At 39.6% G+C, this 14,337-nt stretch overlaps 1 long non-coding RNA gene across 1 annotated transcript in view; it reads right to left on the bottom strand.

The window, feature by feature from the left end:
- The window catches only part of LOC140687080 (uncharacterized), a 38,648-nt gene extending 24,808 nt beyond the window's left edge, over positions 1-13,840 (bottom strand). The window contains exons 1-2 of the long non-coding RNA XR_012061156.1: positions 13,497-13,840; positions 9,898-10,005 (exon numbers count right to left, since the gene is read on the bottom strand). This is a non-coding gene — a long non-coding RNA (uncharacterized lncRNA). The remainder of the gene's footprint in view (positions 1-9,897; positions 10,006-13,496) is intronic.
- Between the last annotated feature and the right edge of the window lie 497 nt (positions 13,841-14,337).

Here is a 14,337-nt window from a genome sequence, read left to right on the forward strand (position 1 = left end):
AACACTGGCAGACTTGGTAAGCTGAAACACCTTCAAATATTGAAAGCTGTTGTCTCCATCATGGGACAAAGGAAAGGAAACCCCCTTTCTCAACAATCTCTTCCACTCACTGTAATCCAGGAACCCTGGTCTTCTTAAGATTTCTCCAGAGGGCTGAGCCTCTTCCCGCCTCCTGGCCCTCGTACTTGTTCCTGTCCCCCACTCCTCTACTGCCTTCACCCACACTCTCAACCCAGCTAATTCCTACGCAACCTTAACGTCTCACCTTGACCCCTAGCCCTGATGAAGTCTTCCCTGGCCCTCCATGTTTAAGTTAGGCTCGCACTGTATATACACTGTCATCACACCCTGCATGTCTCCTTCATGGCACTTTAATCAAAACTGTGATACTTTGCATCGTATTTGTTTAATATGTTTTCCTTATTAAGCTTCAAAGGATGGGCATCTCTTTTGTCCTGTCTTTTCTATAGCCATATTCAAAGTGCCTGGGGCACACTCACTGACTGCCTAAGTAAATGACAACAAAGATCAGAAAATTGAAGTGATTTTTACAGGTACTGCAAAGAAGGAATAAGAAACTAATATGGAGACACTGGCTAGGAACAAGGTAAAATGTTTGGTGAAACAGACCTCATCTAACAAGGAAAAAAAAAAAAGAGACTCTTCTCATCTTGTTGGCAGAGATCCCAGAGGAAGCCACAAAACCCTTTGGAGAAACCCAGGAATGTATACTGACCGATTGTTCTCTATCAGGAAAGACAGTCCTAGTTTTCCATGTCTCGTCACACATGAACAGGAATCCCAAACTGGTCCATTTCTGAAATATCTCTACTTCTGTCCAGGGACTTCTCGCTGTTCGACTCATGCACAGCCATAAATTCCATCTTAGCCCTGAGTGCTCATAGGACACTTTAGAGCTAGGTCTCAGGCATTGATCTCCTTCAACCTTCTAGCAATTGAGGACAAAGACGATCATGGCGAGTAGTATTCGTAACAATAATAAATGTAATGGTGAGGTGGTGCCCTTCTGCTGACGAGGATCCATTCCACCCATTCTGGTAGTGACTTCCTGGTATCTTAGGTGGAAAGGATAGTTCCCCAGTGAGCCCGAGTGGTTCTCTATCCTCTCCTGGGTAGGCTATTCAGTTGTTCAGCCCCTGGAATTTGAATCTTAAACAAAGTACTAATAAGACCGAAAATGGTTTGAACTAAGCCATTGTACGAGAAGCACCCTGGGAAGACTACTGGAGAATGCCCTCTTCCTAGACCTCTGCCTCCCATCTTGAATTGCCAGAGCTCCTTTCATACCTGGATTGAGATTGCCTCTTCAGCCTGCCAGCTGTTCAATATTCTTCCAATAAATACTCTCTTTACTTAAGCAGGCAATCTGTTCCCATTAGTTTCAACCAAAGTATCAGCCAAATTATCCTGACTGATTCAGTGATAATGAAGATGCGCTGATAAAGATGATGATGCTAAAAACAAATGTCTTGTGAGATTTCAGAGAAATCTTCTTTCCCAAAGCTCAAGCCATTCTAAGATTACCACACTCGCTTATCTAGATAATTCTCTGGAATTAAGTAGTTAGAACTTAAATCAGTTCTTAATGGTTATTTGTTTAACATACAAAATTCCAGTACATCAAACAACTTTACTGGAGAAGTAAAGACTGGAATTATGATTTAATCTAATCTCTATTATTTGGCCTTCTACTGTTATTTTAACTTTTACAAGTATTTGTTGGATCAGAGAGTATATTTTTTTCTAAAATTATCTCACTAAGAAACTCTCTATTAAAACACATAATGCAATAGTTTCTTTATTTAAATAGTTGAAAGTTCTAAAAAAGATTTCTGTACAAAAAGTCAACAGCTTTCATAATCATTGTTAATTATTCTAACACTCTTACTTCAATAACAAGCCTTTACATATCAACTGAATAATAGTGTTTTATGAGATAATGCTTTTAAGAAATATTTCACTCCAAGTTAACTCTTGAATGTTTACCTATAGTATTTGAAAGTGCATACTCACAAGCTGTATTAGACAGCTATGCTATATAACCAACTGCCCCAAGATTCAGTGGCTTAAAACCACAATTACTTATTTTTGTTCATACCTCTATAGGTCAGCTGAAGGTCAGCTGATCTGGGCTGAGTGACTGATTCAAGCTGCCAGACACACTGACGTGGCCCCTCACTGTGGCTCGGGCTCAGGTCTGCTCTGCAGGGGGGCCTCTGAACCCCAGATACTCAGGAGAAGCTCTTTTCATGGTGGTGGCAGAGGAGGAAGATGGCAAGCATCACACAAGCACATCCCAAGCTTTTGACTGTATCACAACCACTAATATTCCATTATCCAAAGCACAGCACATGGCCGAGCCTGATACTGATAGGGAAGTTCTGGGAACTTTCTATAACTATTCTATATACATGGGAGGAGAGAGGATTGAATATCTCCTGAATAATAATCCCAACTATCACATAAACTAGCAATGCATCTGATAGACATACTTTGTTTATGTAAATAATAATATTTTGCTGACTGAATTTGATGGTAACTTATTTGACTGTTGAAAAATGACACTGAACTTGGCATTTAACTAATTGCCTGTCCAAAATCCAAGGCCAAAGCTGAAAGCAGACAGCAGACTAGGGATGAATCCCAAGGCCAAAGCTGAAACTTCAGTTCATCCTGACCTAACTTGCCCAAAGATGCACAGCTTTGTCATGGCACAGCTGGAGGTTTAACTCAGATACTCCCGACTCAGACCCCATGTTCTTAAAGCACTAGGCTGCAGTGCTCCACAGTAAGTATCATGTCTCTATTTTGGAAAAGAAAATTGAAGCATTAAATATTTACTGCGTGCCAGGCTTAGAGTCAGAGAGTTTACACATATTATTGCATTTTTCCTTAAATCTCATGAGGTCAGGGTAATTTTTCAGAATTTACAGGTAAGGAAATAATTGCTCAGGAAGTTTTCAAACTTAATTTTTCTAAAGACAGGCAGGTAGAAAACCTAAGTTTTGAAACCAGCCCCATCTGGCCACAAAACACATGTTTTTCTACTAAACTACACAGTCATCTCAGCCACTGGGACCAAGAGCTTGCACCTGAACCTGCGCCTTTGACTCAGTGATTTCTCTATTATTGTTCCAGCAACCGGTATTTCTAAAACCATAAGTTTTGTTTTAATACATGGTTTAACCACTGGTCAAAATATTTGAACTTGAAACTATCCAACACACCCTGGTTGCCATAAATATATGACATACTCCCTTCTTACTAATTCAACCACCATCTGTGACTTTTTTCAATATTAAGAAAGGTTATGCCATGTACATTATTTCAAGTGTACTGTCTTTTGCCATTAAGAAAAAAATTACATTGAAAAGTGAAAAAGGTCTAACTCTTGATCAAAACCTTCCATTTACATGTTCCATTGCTCCCATATGTAGAACAATGCTGCCTCCTGTCAATGATAATAATAATAATAATATAAAATTATGCTTTTAGGAATTCTCGGTCCATAGAATCTTATCAGGATTCTTTAAATTGACACATTAACAATTCCTTTCAGATTACTGTATTTTGGTAGACTTTATAATGCATTCTTCAAGAGAATGCCACTTTTGTCAAGCTCTTAGCAAGGTCAGCACTACGAATATGCTTTATGTTCCAAAATATAAAACTAAGCTCTTCTAGAATATGCTATGCTGAATTTACTAGACTCTAGTTACAAAGAACTTCAAAACCAAAGAGTTGATTATCCTTTGGATAACGATTCATTGTGAATACTATCTGCTGATTAACTTAAATTAGAATGATTGCATCAAAAATAGAAAAATCATTTGTTACCACAACTTGAGGTGATAGAAAAAATAATGTAACTGTAAAACATTAACATTTTCCCCAGTTCTACTGAGGTATAATTTGCAAATAAAATTGAAAGTCTTGTGAGGAGTTAAATGCAATGGAAGGGAGGACGCCAGTTCCGAGCCCAGGCCTCGAGAGGCCCTGCACGCTTTGGCCGTCTCTTTTGGAGCCCTGCCCAGACACCCAGATGACCGAGCGTGGGCTAGCCTGCCGAAATATGAGAACCATGTGGGGCAGGGCTCTGCCAACTCAGCCAACCCAGCTGAGGCCAAGCGAAACTAGCCAGTGCCCAGTCAACTTGGCACTGACCTTAACCATGAATGAACCAGCCAAGATCAGAAGAACAATGCAGCGGAGCTCAGCACCAACTGTTGGCTTGCAGAATTGTGAGCTATACAAATACTTGTTGTTTTAAACTAGCAAGTTCTTAGGGTAGTGTGTTATCTCCAGACACAGTGACGAATAACAACACAGCTCCTGCTAGACTGTAAATTCCATGTCTGTCTTGTCCACCCATGAATTTCTGGTACCTGGCACAGCATACAGTAGGTGTTTAATAAATATTTACACAATAAATGAATTCATAGATAAATGAAAAATATACATAGTGCCAAGCTTTTGAGTTTTGAAAATAATTTGATTTCTACCTGTTCATATTCGGGGCCAGCTTACAAGGATACATTGTGTTTCTGACCAAGCTCACTGTCTTTTATTCAGTGTAAGTGTTAGAGCCAAGACTCAAGGCCCAGTCTCTCAGAAAATAATAATTGGAGGGTAAAAAAATGACAATAGTAGTGGTGGTGGCAGCAGAATCTAACCAGGAAATCCAACCCTTCCATCTGTACATTATGCTGGCCCTTTCACAATCCCTTCAAATAATCGTCCAGAGTTATCAGTAAAGCTGAAACAACCCAACCACAGGAGATCCACCAGGACAATTTTGACCTGCTTTTCCAAAAGTAAGCTTGTGTTGCCTTGTGTAATAAATTGTTACAGAAGTCTTTCTGAAACATAAAAGTTATTCTGGCATCTGACGGAAGTTTACTGCGAGCATTCTGGAAGAATTTCAATAAGAACAGAAAGGCCGGGCAAGTGAGTAAAGTCATTTCAGAACCGTTCTTGAAGGGTAATGCCAGCATTCCAGAGGGATTTCAGCGCCCGGCTAGAGGGCAGCAGAATTATTGCTGAAGTATTCCTGGTGGAGAGCTTTAACCTCATGACCGAAGTGTATTCAAAACAATTCTGCTGCGATAGTAAAAAATATATATCCATGCTATGCATTCCCAGAAGAGCATTCTGGCCTCTTTATTCACATGAGCCAAGAACTGAAAAAGAGCTGAGGGGGTAAATCGGTAAAGTGCTACCACAGAGATTTTACTCTAAATACTGGTTGGGGAAGCCCCACGGTCCCAAAAGGTTAGAGACATTAGATGTTTTATAGGGTATGTGCCGAAATGAATAATACATAGAAAAATGCTCCTAACTCTCTTCAGGTAAGATTATACAGTAAAGTCGGAGAAAACACCAGATAAAATATTTAATTCTATATGGTCCTTCCGTCAAGCCCCTCAGTGAATCCTTCACATGAACCCTGTGCATAGCAAGCGCTCTGTGAGGTACTGGGGGGATACAGAGATTGCATCTCAAGCTAACAGAGCATGTGAGACACCCACATGTTCAATAAGTATTCATTTAACCCTACCTGTCAGGTGCAGCAGACCTAGTGAGCTTCCAGCTGGTCTGCCTGCTTCTAGTCCTGTCTCCACTCCACACTGCTCGGAACTCCTCCCCATGAGCTTCCAAGGTCCTAAGTGTCCGAAGTTCTATCTTACCCCCTTATCTCCCGCCACTCCCTGCAACTCACACTGCTTCAGCCAGCTCTCTGGCCTTCCAGTTCCTGGCCCTCTGGGTCTCTGCTTGGGAAACCACTTGAAGCCACCCCACATCTCTGTAGGCAGCGTGGTCCTTCCCACCCTTCAGGTCTGCTTCAGTGTCACCTCCTTCAATAGGCCTCCATGCCCCTGTCCATAAAGTATACACACCCTGTCATCTCCTACCACAGTTCCCTTCTCTGGTCTTCTACTTAATGCTTACTCACAATTTCTAATTATTCTATTTGTTTACTTAGAGGCTTTCATACTAGGTACTATGTCTGTTTTGTTTACTGCTATATATTCAGTGCTAAATACAGTGAGTACATAAATAAATACATACATACAGCGGGTACATAATAGTTACTCAATAAAATTAATATTTCACTAAGCACAATAGCTGCTTAATGAAATGTGTCAACTGAATAAATGACCCAAGTGACCAATGCTGGCTCTTTCTCAACTAAATAAAAATAGACTTCAATAGAGCCAATATTTTATAATATCTGTAAATGGAATATAAACTTTAAAAACTGTGAATCACTATATGGTACACCTGTAACTTAGATAATATTGTACATCAACTACACCTCAATTTAAAAACAAGTGAAAAACAAATATATATATAAATCCACAGAATTAAAATCTCCTTCTGGTTTAAAAAAAAATAAGCCCCTAATTCAGACTGACTAGATAGACTTCTTTACATTTTATTTTTAAATAATTTTGACGACAGTAGAATTACAGATCACGAAGTAAGGGGTGTGAAGGAGAGAACAGTAGTTGAATTGTGAAGAAGGATAGACTTCAAGCAAAGAACTTTTGTGTTTCTTGAAAAAAAGAATTAAACAGGCAGGCACAAGCATCAAATGACAATGAGCCATTCATGGCGTTAGGACATCAATCTAATAACAAAAACTATTGGTTTTGAAAGTCTTCCTCTGGTTTTGATATAAATGCCGTTTCCACTTGTATAAAACTGAGGTTAATTTATGACAAGTTTATTTCCAGCCAATCCTGCTAGTGTTCTAGGACTTTTCATATTTTGTATCATTTGATACAAAATTGCCATAAGCTTTTATATTTTTCAAATGAATTTTTTTTAAATAGAGTTCAAATCTCAGTTATAAATTCCTGTTCCCCACAAATCCAGTGTTCAAGATGGCGGGTTGTAGAGAAAAATGAAACTCAACTTTTAGTTAGAAAAATGTTGCTTCTATTTTCATTTCAAATTTGGCACTGATTGTGATGACAACTTGATGGAACTGATTAATGGCTCTAGGAGGAGCTAAGACTCCTCTCCAGTTTACTCTCCCTCCGTCATCCCGCCCCCTCACCTTGAGAGATCAAGTAATCATATGGATGAGTCAAGTCCAAAGATACTAATTAGGGTACTTACAGTGCTTAAAGCGTCAATAAAAATACTGTAAATAAACCACAGTTGGGGCAAACACTCTCTTTCTTTCCTCTCTGTTTCTTATTGTGATCTACCATATGAATGTTAAAAACACAGACTAGTAAGATTTGAACACGAACCTAAAGAGAAACAAATCAAGGAGGTTACTCAGCCACTTTGATCCCAGTTTCAGGGCAGCCTACTTCAGGCTAAACACATCATATGATTCTGTGAGCTACAGTCTGTATCACGAGAGACTATTTTTGATTTTGGGCAAAAGAGAGGGAGTTTGGGGCAAACTGAGAGAGTATGATGGGGGCATAACCTCTCCATACCATCCTCAGGATCTTTATATGGCTTTTGTGCTTGTTCTGTAGTTTGGACTCAGGACCCTGGGTCCTGGGAAAATGATTAAACCACCATCAACACAACATTCGCCCCCCCAGAGATTTGTTGGTAATGAAGTAGAAAAAATTAAATTTTCTAAAATTCTTATGGAGGTGGTCATTGGCAGATGGCAGCAGTCCCAGGGAGAATGACAATCTCTACTACAGTTCCCAGGGAGCTGCATGTTGGGAGCATGAGTTTTTCTAAATGCAACAGAAGATGGTGTGCGGAAAATAGAAAATGGTGGACGAGTGCCGTGCAGCAGTACGATGCCTCTCTGTCACTCCACGGATTTTCAGTTATTAACCTCAGAAAGTTCATGAGTGGGATCCTTACTGAACATCAAAAAGGGGCTAAAATATTTGCACTTTCTTGGATAGAGCTCCTGGGTTTCAAGGGAACCGAGAGACAGAGGCACCTGGAATAATTACACTGTAGAATTTGCACTAATCATTAGGAAGGGGCCAGACTTGTACAGACTGTGATATTGTGTTTAAATCTAGTTTATCTTTAACTCAAAGAGTCAGAGAAGCCCAGATGACATTTAGATTAATGACCAAGGTCCCCATCTGGGTTCTTTCATCTAAAGGACTTGGCTATATCTTGGATTTAATCATCATCCTAGAATTTGGAAGAGGGGACCTTCTTCAAAATTGCCAACTTCTGTAGGCAGAGAGTGAATCACCACATGGGTTATTGTAGAGCGTAAGTCAGCACAAGCCGAGAACTGGGGATGGTGACCTAGATATCTCTTGAAGCAGCAGTCCTCCAAGTGATGAAGCAGCCAGGCCAGCACTGGTTACCACAGTGCAGCCCAGTGCAGGAGAGTCACTGATTAAGGACACCATTTGTTTCTCACTGTTAACAGGGAGTCATAAGTTGGTTTTATCAACTGGCAGCATCTAAATTCGTTTAGAATCATCTGTCTCCAATTATTTTTCTCTAATAATTATTAAAATGCAAGTTTTGAGCTTTAGGTAGAACCTAACTGAAAGGGACTCTCAGAGAATAGAGTCCAGGGATCTTTATCTCAAAGGCAACTCAAAATCCTTAAGTTCATTGAAGTCTGAAAACAAATGCTCTTTCTCTTTTATTCTCATAATGTGGGGTGTTTCTGAATATACCTACTATCAATCTCATGTCCTATGGCCAGATGCCCAATGTCTGCCAGATTCTTCAGTTTTCCCATCTTGTTTCTATTGTTGCCATTAAAGGGACCTCTGATGCATCTTCAAAATGATGACACTGAGTAACTGGCCTAAAGGATTACATAATGGTCTCCATCTCCTGACATACCTGCACCAAAAAATCCTACTCTCAAGTTTCTGACATTTATCCCCCAGTGATGGAGTATTTAGCAACATATAAGGAACGACTGGCCTTCAGACTTGGTGGATCAGTAAATATTCAGTCCTGTCTTCAGCATTATGCCATAGGAATGTAAAATTCTGCATAATACCCTAGAGTCCTAAGAAACCATCTCTGTTCTCAAGTTACTCAAAATCTAGTTATAGTCTACAGTAGTCTGAGTAATGGCAAATGTACAATAAAGCATAACCACAAAAATAACAAAACAAGTTGTTGAGACTGTAAAATGCTGCAGGCACCATGGAGGATAGTATGGCAGTTCCTCAAAAAAATAAAAATAGAATTACAACATACTCCAACAATCCCACCTGTGCGTATATACACAAAAAAACTGAAAGCGGAATCTGGAAGAGGTATTTCCACACCCATGTTCATAGCAGCATTATTCACAATAGCCAAAAGATGGAAGCAACCCAAGTGTCCATCAATGTATGAATGGATAGACAAAACATAGTATACACATATAATGGAATATTGTTCAGCCTTAAAAAGGAAGGACATTCTGACATATACCACAAAATGCATGAACCTTGAGGACATCATCCTAAGTGAAATGAGCCAGTCACCAAAAGTCAATGGAGGAGTCCACCGATATGAGTTAGACAGAGAAGTCAAATTCTTAGAAACAGAAAGTAGAAAGATGGCTGCCAGGGGCTGGGGGAGGGAGAAATGGGAAGTTGTTGTTTATGGATATAAAGCTTCAGTATTGCAAGGTGGAAAATTTCTGGAGATTGGTCACACAACAATGTGAAAATACTTAACATTATTGAAATGTATACTCAAAAATGGTTAAGATGGTAAATTTCATGTTAGATGTGTTTCATCACAATAATAAATAATAATAACAATGCAAACAACTCAATTGCTATTTGTCTTACCTTATCTTTGTGCGAGGCCTCCACACATCAGGCAGCCGCCCACCACTGCAGGGCACCATTTTACCTGGACATGGCTTATATCAGTGAATCAGCTTCTGCGATCACCTGAAACATTTCTTACCTGAGATTTGAGCAATGACTCTCTAAGCCTCCCAATGTGAAAATTTTCCTTCCACACAGGTTGGAGGTGATCCTTGTGGGTTCCCATTGGTGTTCTGCCTCAGACAGCCTAGAAGGAAGAAATGAGATGGATCAGCACTTTAAAACATTGAATGTCCTTCAAGGACGCACCTTGTCCACAGAGGCCATCACAACAAAGGTAGGTACATTAATCATCTCTGCTGCTGGAAATGAAGGAGAAGAAATAAATAAACAGCCCATCATCTTGATCAGGTATCAAAGGTTTGTTTTAGGTCATACCCCCATTAAAACGAATTTCAGTGCTGTCAGGAGCAATGTCATGAATCTTCTGTGCTTTTTTTTAATGAGTAACGCGCTAGGAGGACGCACACTCCCTATGAGCTCCCTAACGAGTGCCCCCATCAATTTCCCTACCTTTCCATTTTTGGTATTCTCAAAGCAAGCAGAGAAAAGTGCTGTACATTTACCCCTGCATTAAGTGCCTCTGCCTTAAATAAACATTAAGTCAAGTTAATGCAACTCGTAAGAAAGTCAATAACTTAAGAAATACCATCAGCATTTTTTTCTGTTTGTGCTTTATCATGTAGAGTTATCAGTTTAATGTTACTACTTAAATCTTTTTTAAATGACTCTTTTTTTTAAATATGCACCTATATAGAAATGTTAGCAAATACAGACAAGAAAGAAGATGAAAATAAACATTTACTCTCTCACCTGTCCAGTGATAATAATTGTTAACACTTTGGTAATGTGCCTTATAAAATCTTTTTTTCATGGATACAGACACACACACATAAACAGATGAATAAAATATTTTGGAAAAATGAGATCCTATTGTCCATTTTGGTATGCAAATTTAGTAGAATTCTGAGATGGCCTCCAAGATTTTCTGCCAGACACCAGAGGTGTCCCAAAGATATGCCATCAGCCTCCAGGAACTCCAGAAAACTGTGTATGCGTGTGTGTGTGCACACGCGTGTGTAGGAGCAAGCACAAACCCACTCCAAGCCCAGGAAAACAGTCCCAACAGCACATCCTAATGACGAAAAGCCAGCAGCTCCATCTTCATGCCAGAAAGACAGAAAATTGTTTTGATTCCTTTAAATGGATGGATTACACAAATGAGAACGAGTGAAAAAAGGTGTGTTCCCCTTCCCATTCCAGGAGGGAGCTTAGGACAAGAGACCGCTATCTGTTGAAATCAGTAATTCTTTAGGAAAAAAGAAGTCAGGGACCTGTTGTGGTGAAAGTAAAATTACAGCTATCGGGTTGGAAGATAAGTGTTTTTCAGCTTGAAATTTTAAAAATAGGCTCCTTTGTTATTACTTTTGTATTTTTTAAATATGGTAGCTCAACTCCCACCTGACCATGCCCCCCAAGGTCTAGCCAGTGACAAATAAAACTTGAATAAATAAATAAAATCCTGAACCCTCACTCTATGTGGAAAAACAAAACAAAGCCGAAACTGATTTTTCCTGTTCCAACAGAATGCCCAAAGAAGAGAATTTTTCTCACACTGTTAAACCCAGCTATCATCAGATTCCCATGGGCAGGAATGTCAAGTTGCTAGTATGTAAAAGAATTTAGATGGCTTTTCTTCTTCCTTGAAAACAGAATGATTTACAACCCAAGGAAAAATAGGTTGATGCCTAAAACAGTTCTGATTCCTGACAAATTCTGCTCTTAGGAGAGTTTGTTTTTACTTCAACCATTATTATTTATTAATAATGAAAAGATTTGATACATCTCATTTTTGTTTGCATATCCTCTTTAATCACAAAATACACATTTACTTAAGTAACTTATTTTTCTCAATGGATTTATTCCTAAAGAGATGGGGGTGTGTGTGTGTGTGTGTATCTTAAAAAGAACCCTCTGATCATGTTGGAGTAACTAGGACTGAATATTCCCTCCTGTTATAAACAATGATAGAATATGACAGCATACATGAACAAGATAAAATATATGTTTTAGGTATTGACAACTGTCAGCATCTGACTGTGATGTTGAGAAGAAGGGAGTAAATCGACCGAGTCCTGCAATTACCCTGGACTTCCTCCTGAAGGCACTTTTCGGGCGGAGGAAGATGAGAAGACCGTCATGACCTCTTTGAGTTGAAAAGACAGACCCTAGAGTTCCAGGAGGCTGAGGCAGCTAGCATTTGTGAGGCAGAGCACTAGAAAAGAGGGATCTATTCAGGAAAAAAGTTTTAGAAATGCATATAAGCGTCCTCTGAAGGATGGTGCTGAACATTGAGTAATACGTGTGCAGGATGAAACCCCGTGAAGTCAGATGGACAACTACCAGGTGCTGTCAGCAGCCAGGCAACTGCCAGAGCTCATTCAGACCTGGGAGGTGACACGGTTCTGACAAGCCAGAGTGGAACGCCCTCACTGAACATCCGGGGCGTTCAGTACATACCCAGAAGCGCCACACCTTAGTAGCAGGACCAAACCAGCCCCACGGCATAAGCTACCCTAGGTCTGCCCTATCAAAACTTCAAACAACCGTCAAAAGGGCCAAACAGAACAGCAAGTGACTTAACTGCCCACCAGAGTGAAGCCCAGTACCCTTTAAAAGAAGATAATAAAACCAGACACTCAACAATGTCAAATCCATGCTCTTCAACCCTCAGTCAGAAATTACTAGACACGGCCTCAGAAGCAGGAACATGGAATCTAAAACTGGGAGAAATGTCAGTCAATAAACATGAAATCAGAAGTGGATGGAATCAGAGACAAAGAAAATTTAGCAGATATGATAAATAAATATGATCCAAGGAACAATTGAACACGATGAGGAGAGAAACTTCTACACATGAAATGAGAAATTATTTTGTATAATAAAAATGCATGATGTGACATTAATAGAAATTTAGGCACAGGAGAAGAAAATGTCAATGAACTTGTAGACAGAGGAGTTTAAATTACCCAAACTAAAGCTCAGCAGGAAAAGAGACTGAACCTCAGAGATGATGTAAAGCAGCCAGACATACAGCTGGAGCCCTAGAAGGAGAGGGGGGAAATGATTAGGGGAAAAATTTTTTGAAGAAATAAGAGGCAATTTTTCCCAAATTAGATGAAAGCAACAAACCCCCATGGATTCAAAATTTCAATGACTTCTAAGCAGGATAACCACAAAGAAAGCCACACTGAAGAACTTCATAACAAAATAATAAAGAGAAATAAAGTTCAAGCCATGCTCTGTGCAAGGAAACAAAGGTAAGAGTGATCACAGACAGCTCAGGAACAACACAAGCCAGAAGATCATGGCATTATTAATGTTCTGGAAAAAGAAAAAAGAGAGCTGTCAACCTAAGAATTCTATATCCAGCAGAATGCACTACAAAACTGAAAGCAAAATCCAGTCATTTTGAACAATAAGCAAAAGAAAAGTGGGAGAGAATTTGAACTACAAGAATTTTAACTGCTCTTAAACTATCAGAAAAATTAAAGGAACATTTTAGGTTGAAGGAAAACAATTCCAGATGAAAACATAAAACCAAGGACAGTGGGAGAAAGAAATAATAGTCTGTATGATGAAGATCACAGGATTTGGAATCCTGACATTGATACTTACAGAGCATCAGTTTCCTTATCTGTGAAATGAGGATAGCTATGCCTGCATTACAGAGGTGTTGCAAAGACTCGATGACATAAGGTAGTCAAAGCACTTAGCACAGTTGTCAGCAAGTAGGTTCTTGTCTCATCCCAGAAAGAATTCAGAAACGAGACATGGAGGTCAAGAAAGCAAAGCAAGGATTTATTAAGGGATAGAAGGTACACTCTCAAGGAAAGAGCGGGCAGACTCAAGTGGGTAGCTGCCCTGAGTTTCTTTAGCAAGCTGGTTATATGGACGTAAAAATGAATGGGCAAAATATTCATTGGCAGGGATGGGTTTGGGCTTGTCTTTCCTGATCTTCATCCCAGCTCTACCCTCCCAGATGGGGAGGAGGGAATTTTTTTGTCCTTATTTGGTCTTGATTGGGAAGTTGGGTGAAGTCATAATGAACAAAAGGTTACATTCAGATAGAGGTATCATAAGCAAAAGGTTACATTCGGACGGAGGTCATAATAAGCAAAAGGTTACATTTGGATGGTGGAGATTCCTGTCTCATCCCACCATTCTTTGCCTCCAGGACACTCATCAACCCACAATGTATGGTTTCTTACCAGTCCGGAGGTTCCTGTTTTTCTTGGTCTGTCCCAGGACCCCCACTGTTTACAAAATGTATGGTTTTCTGCCATTTGGCCCATGTCCCCCTTTCTCTGCTCATATCTAGCTACCTGCCTGCTCTAACACAATGACCGGAACATACTATGCATTCAATGGATCACAATATTGTTATTTTGTTACTCTCTCTTAAATGTGCCAAGAGATTATCATTAATAACTCTTGATAAATATTTTTGCGCAGAGCC

The sequence above is a fragment of the Vicugna pacos genome, chromosome 2 (genome assembly GCF_048564905.1).
Source record: "Vicugna pacos chromosome 2, VicPac4, whole genome shotgun sequence".
In the NCBI taxonomy this organism is placed as follows: Eukaryota; Metazoa; Chordata; class Mammalia; order Artiodactyla; family Camelidae; genus Vicugna; species Vicugna pacos.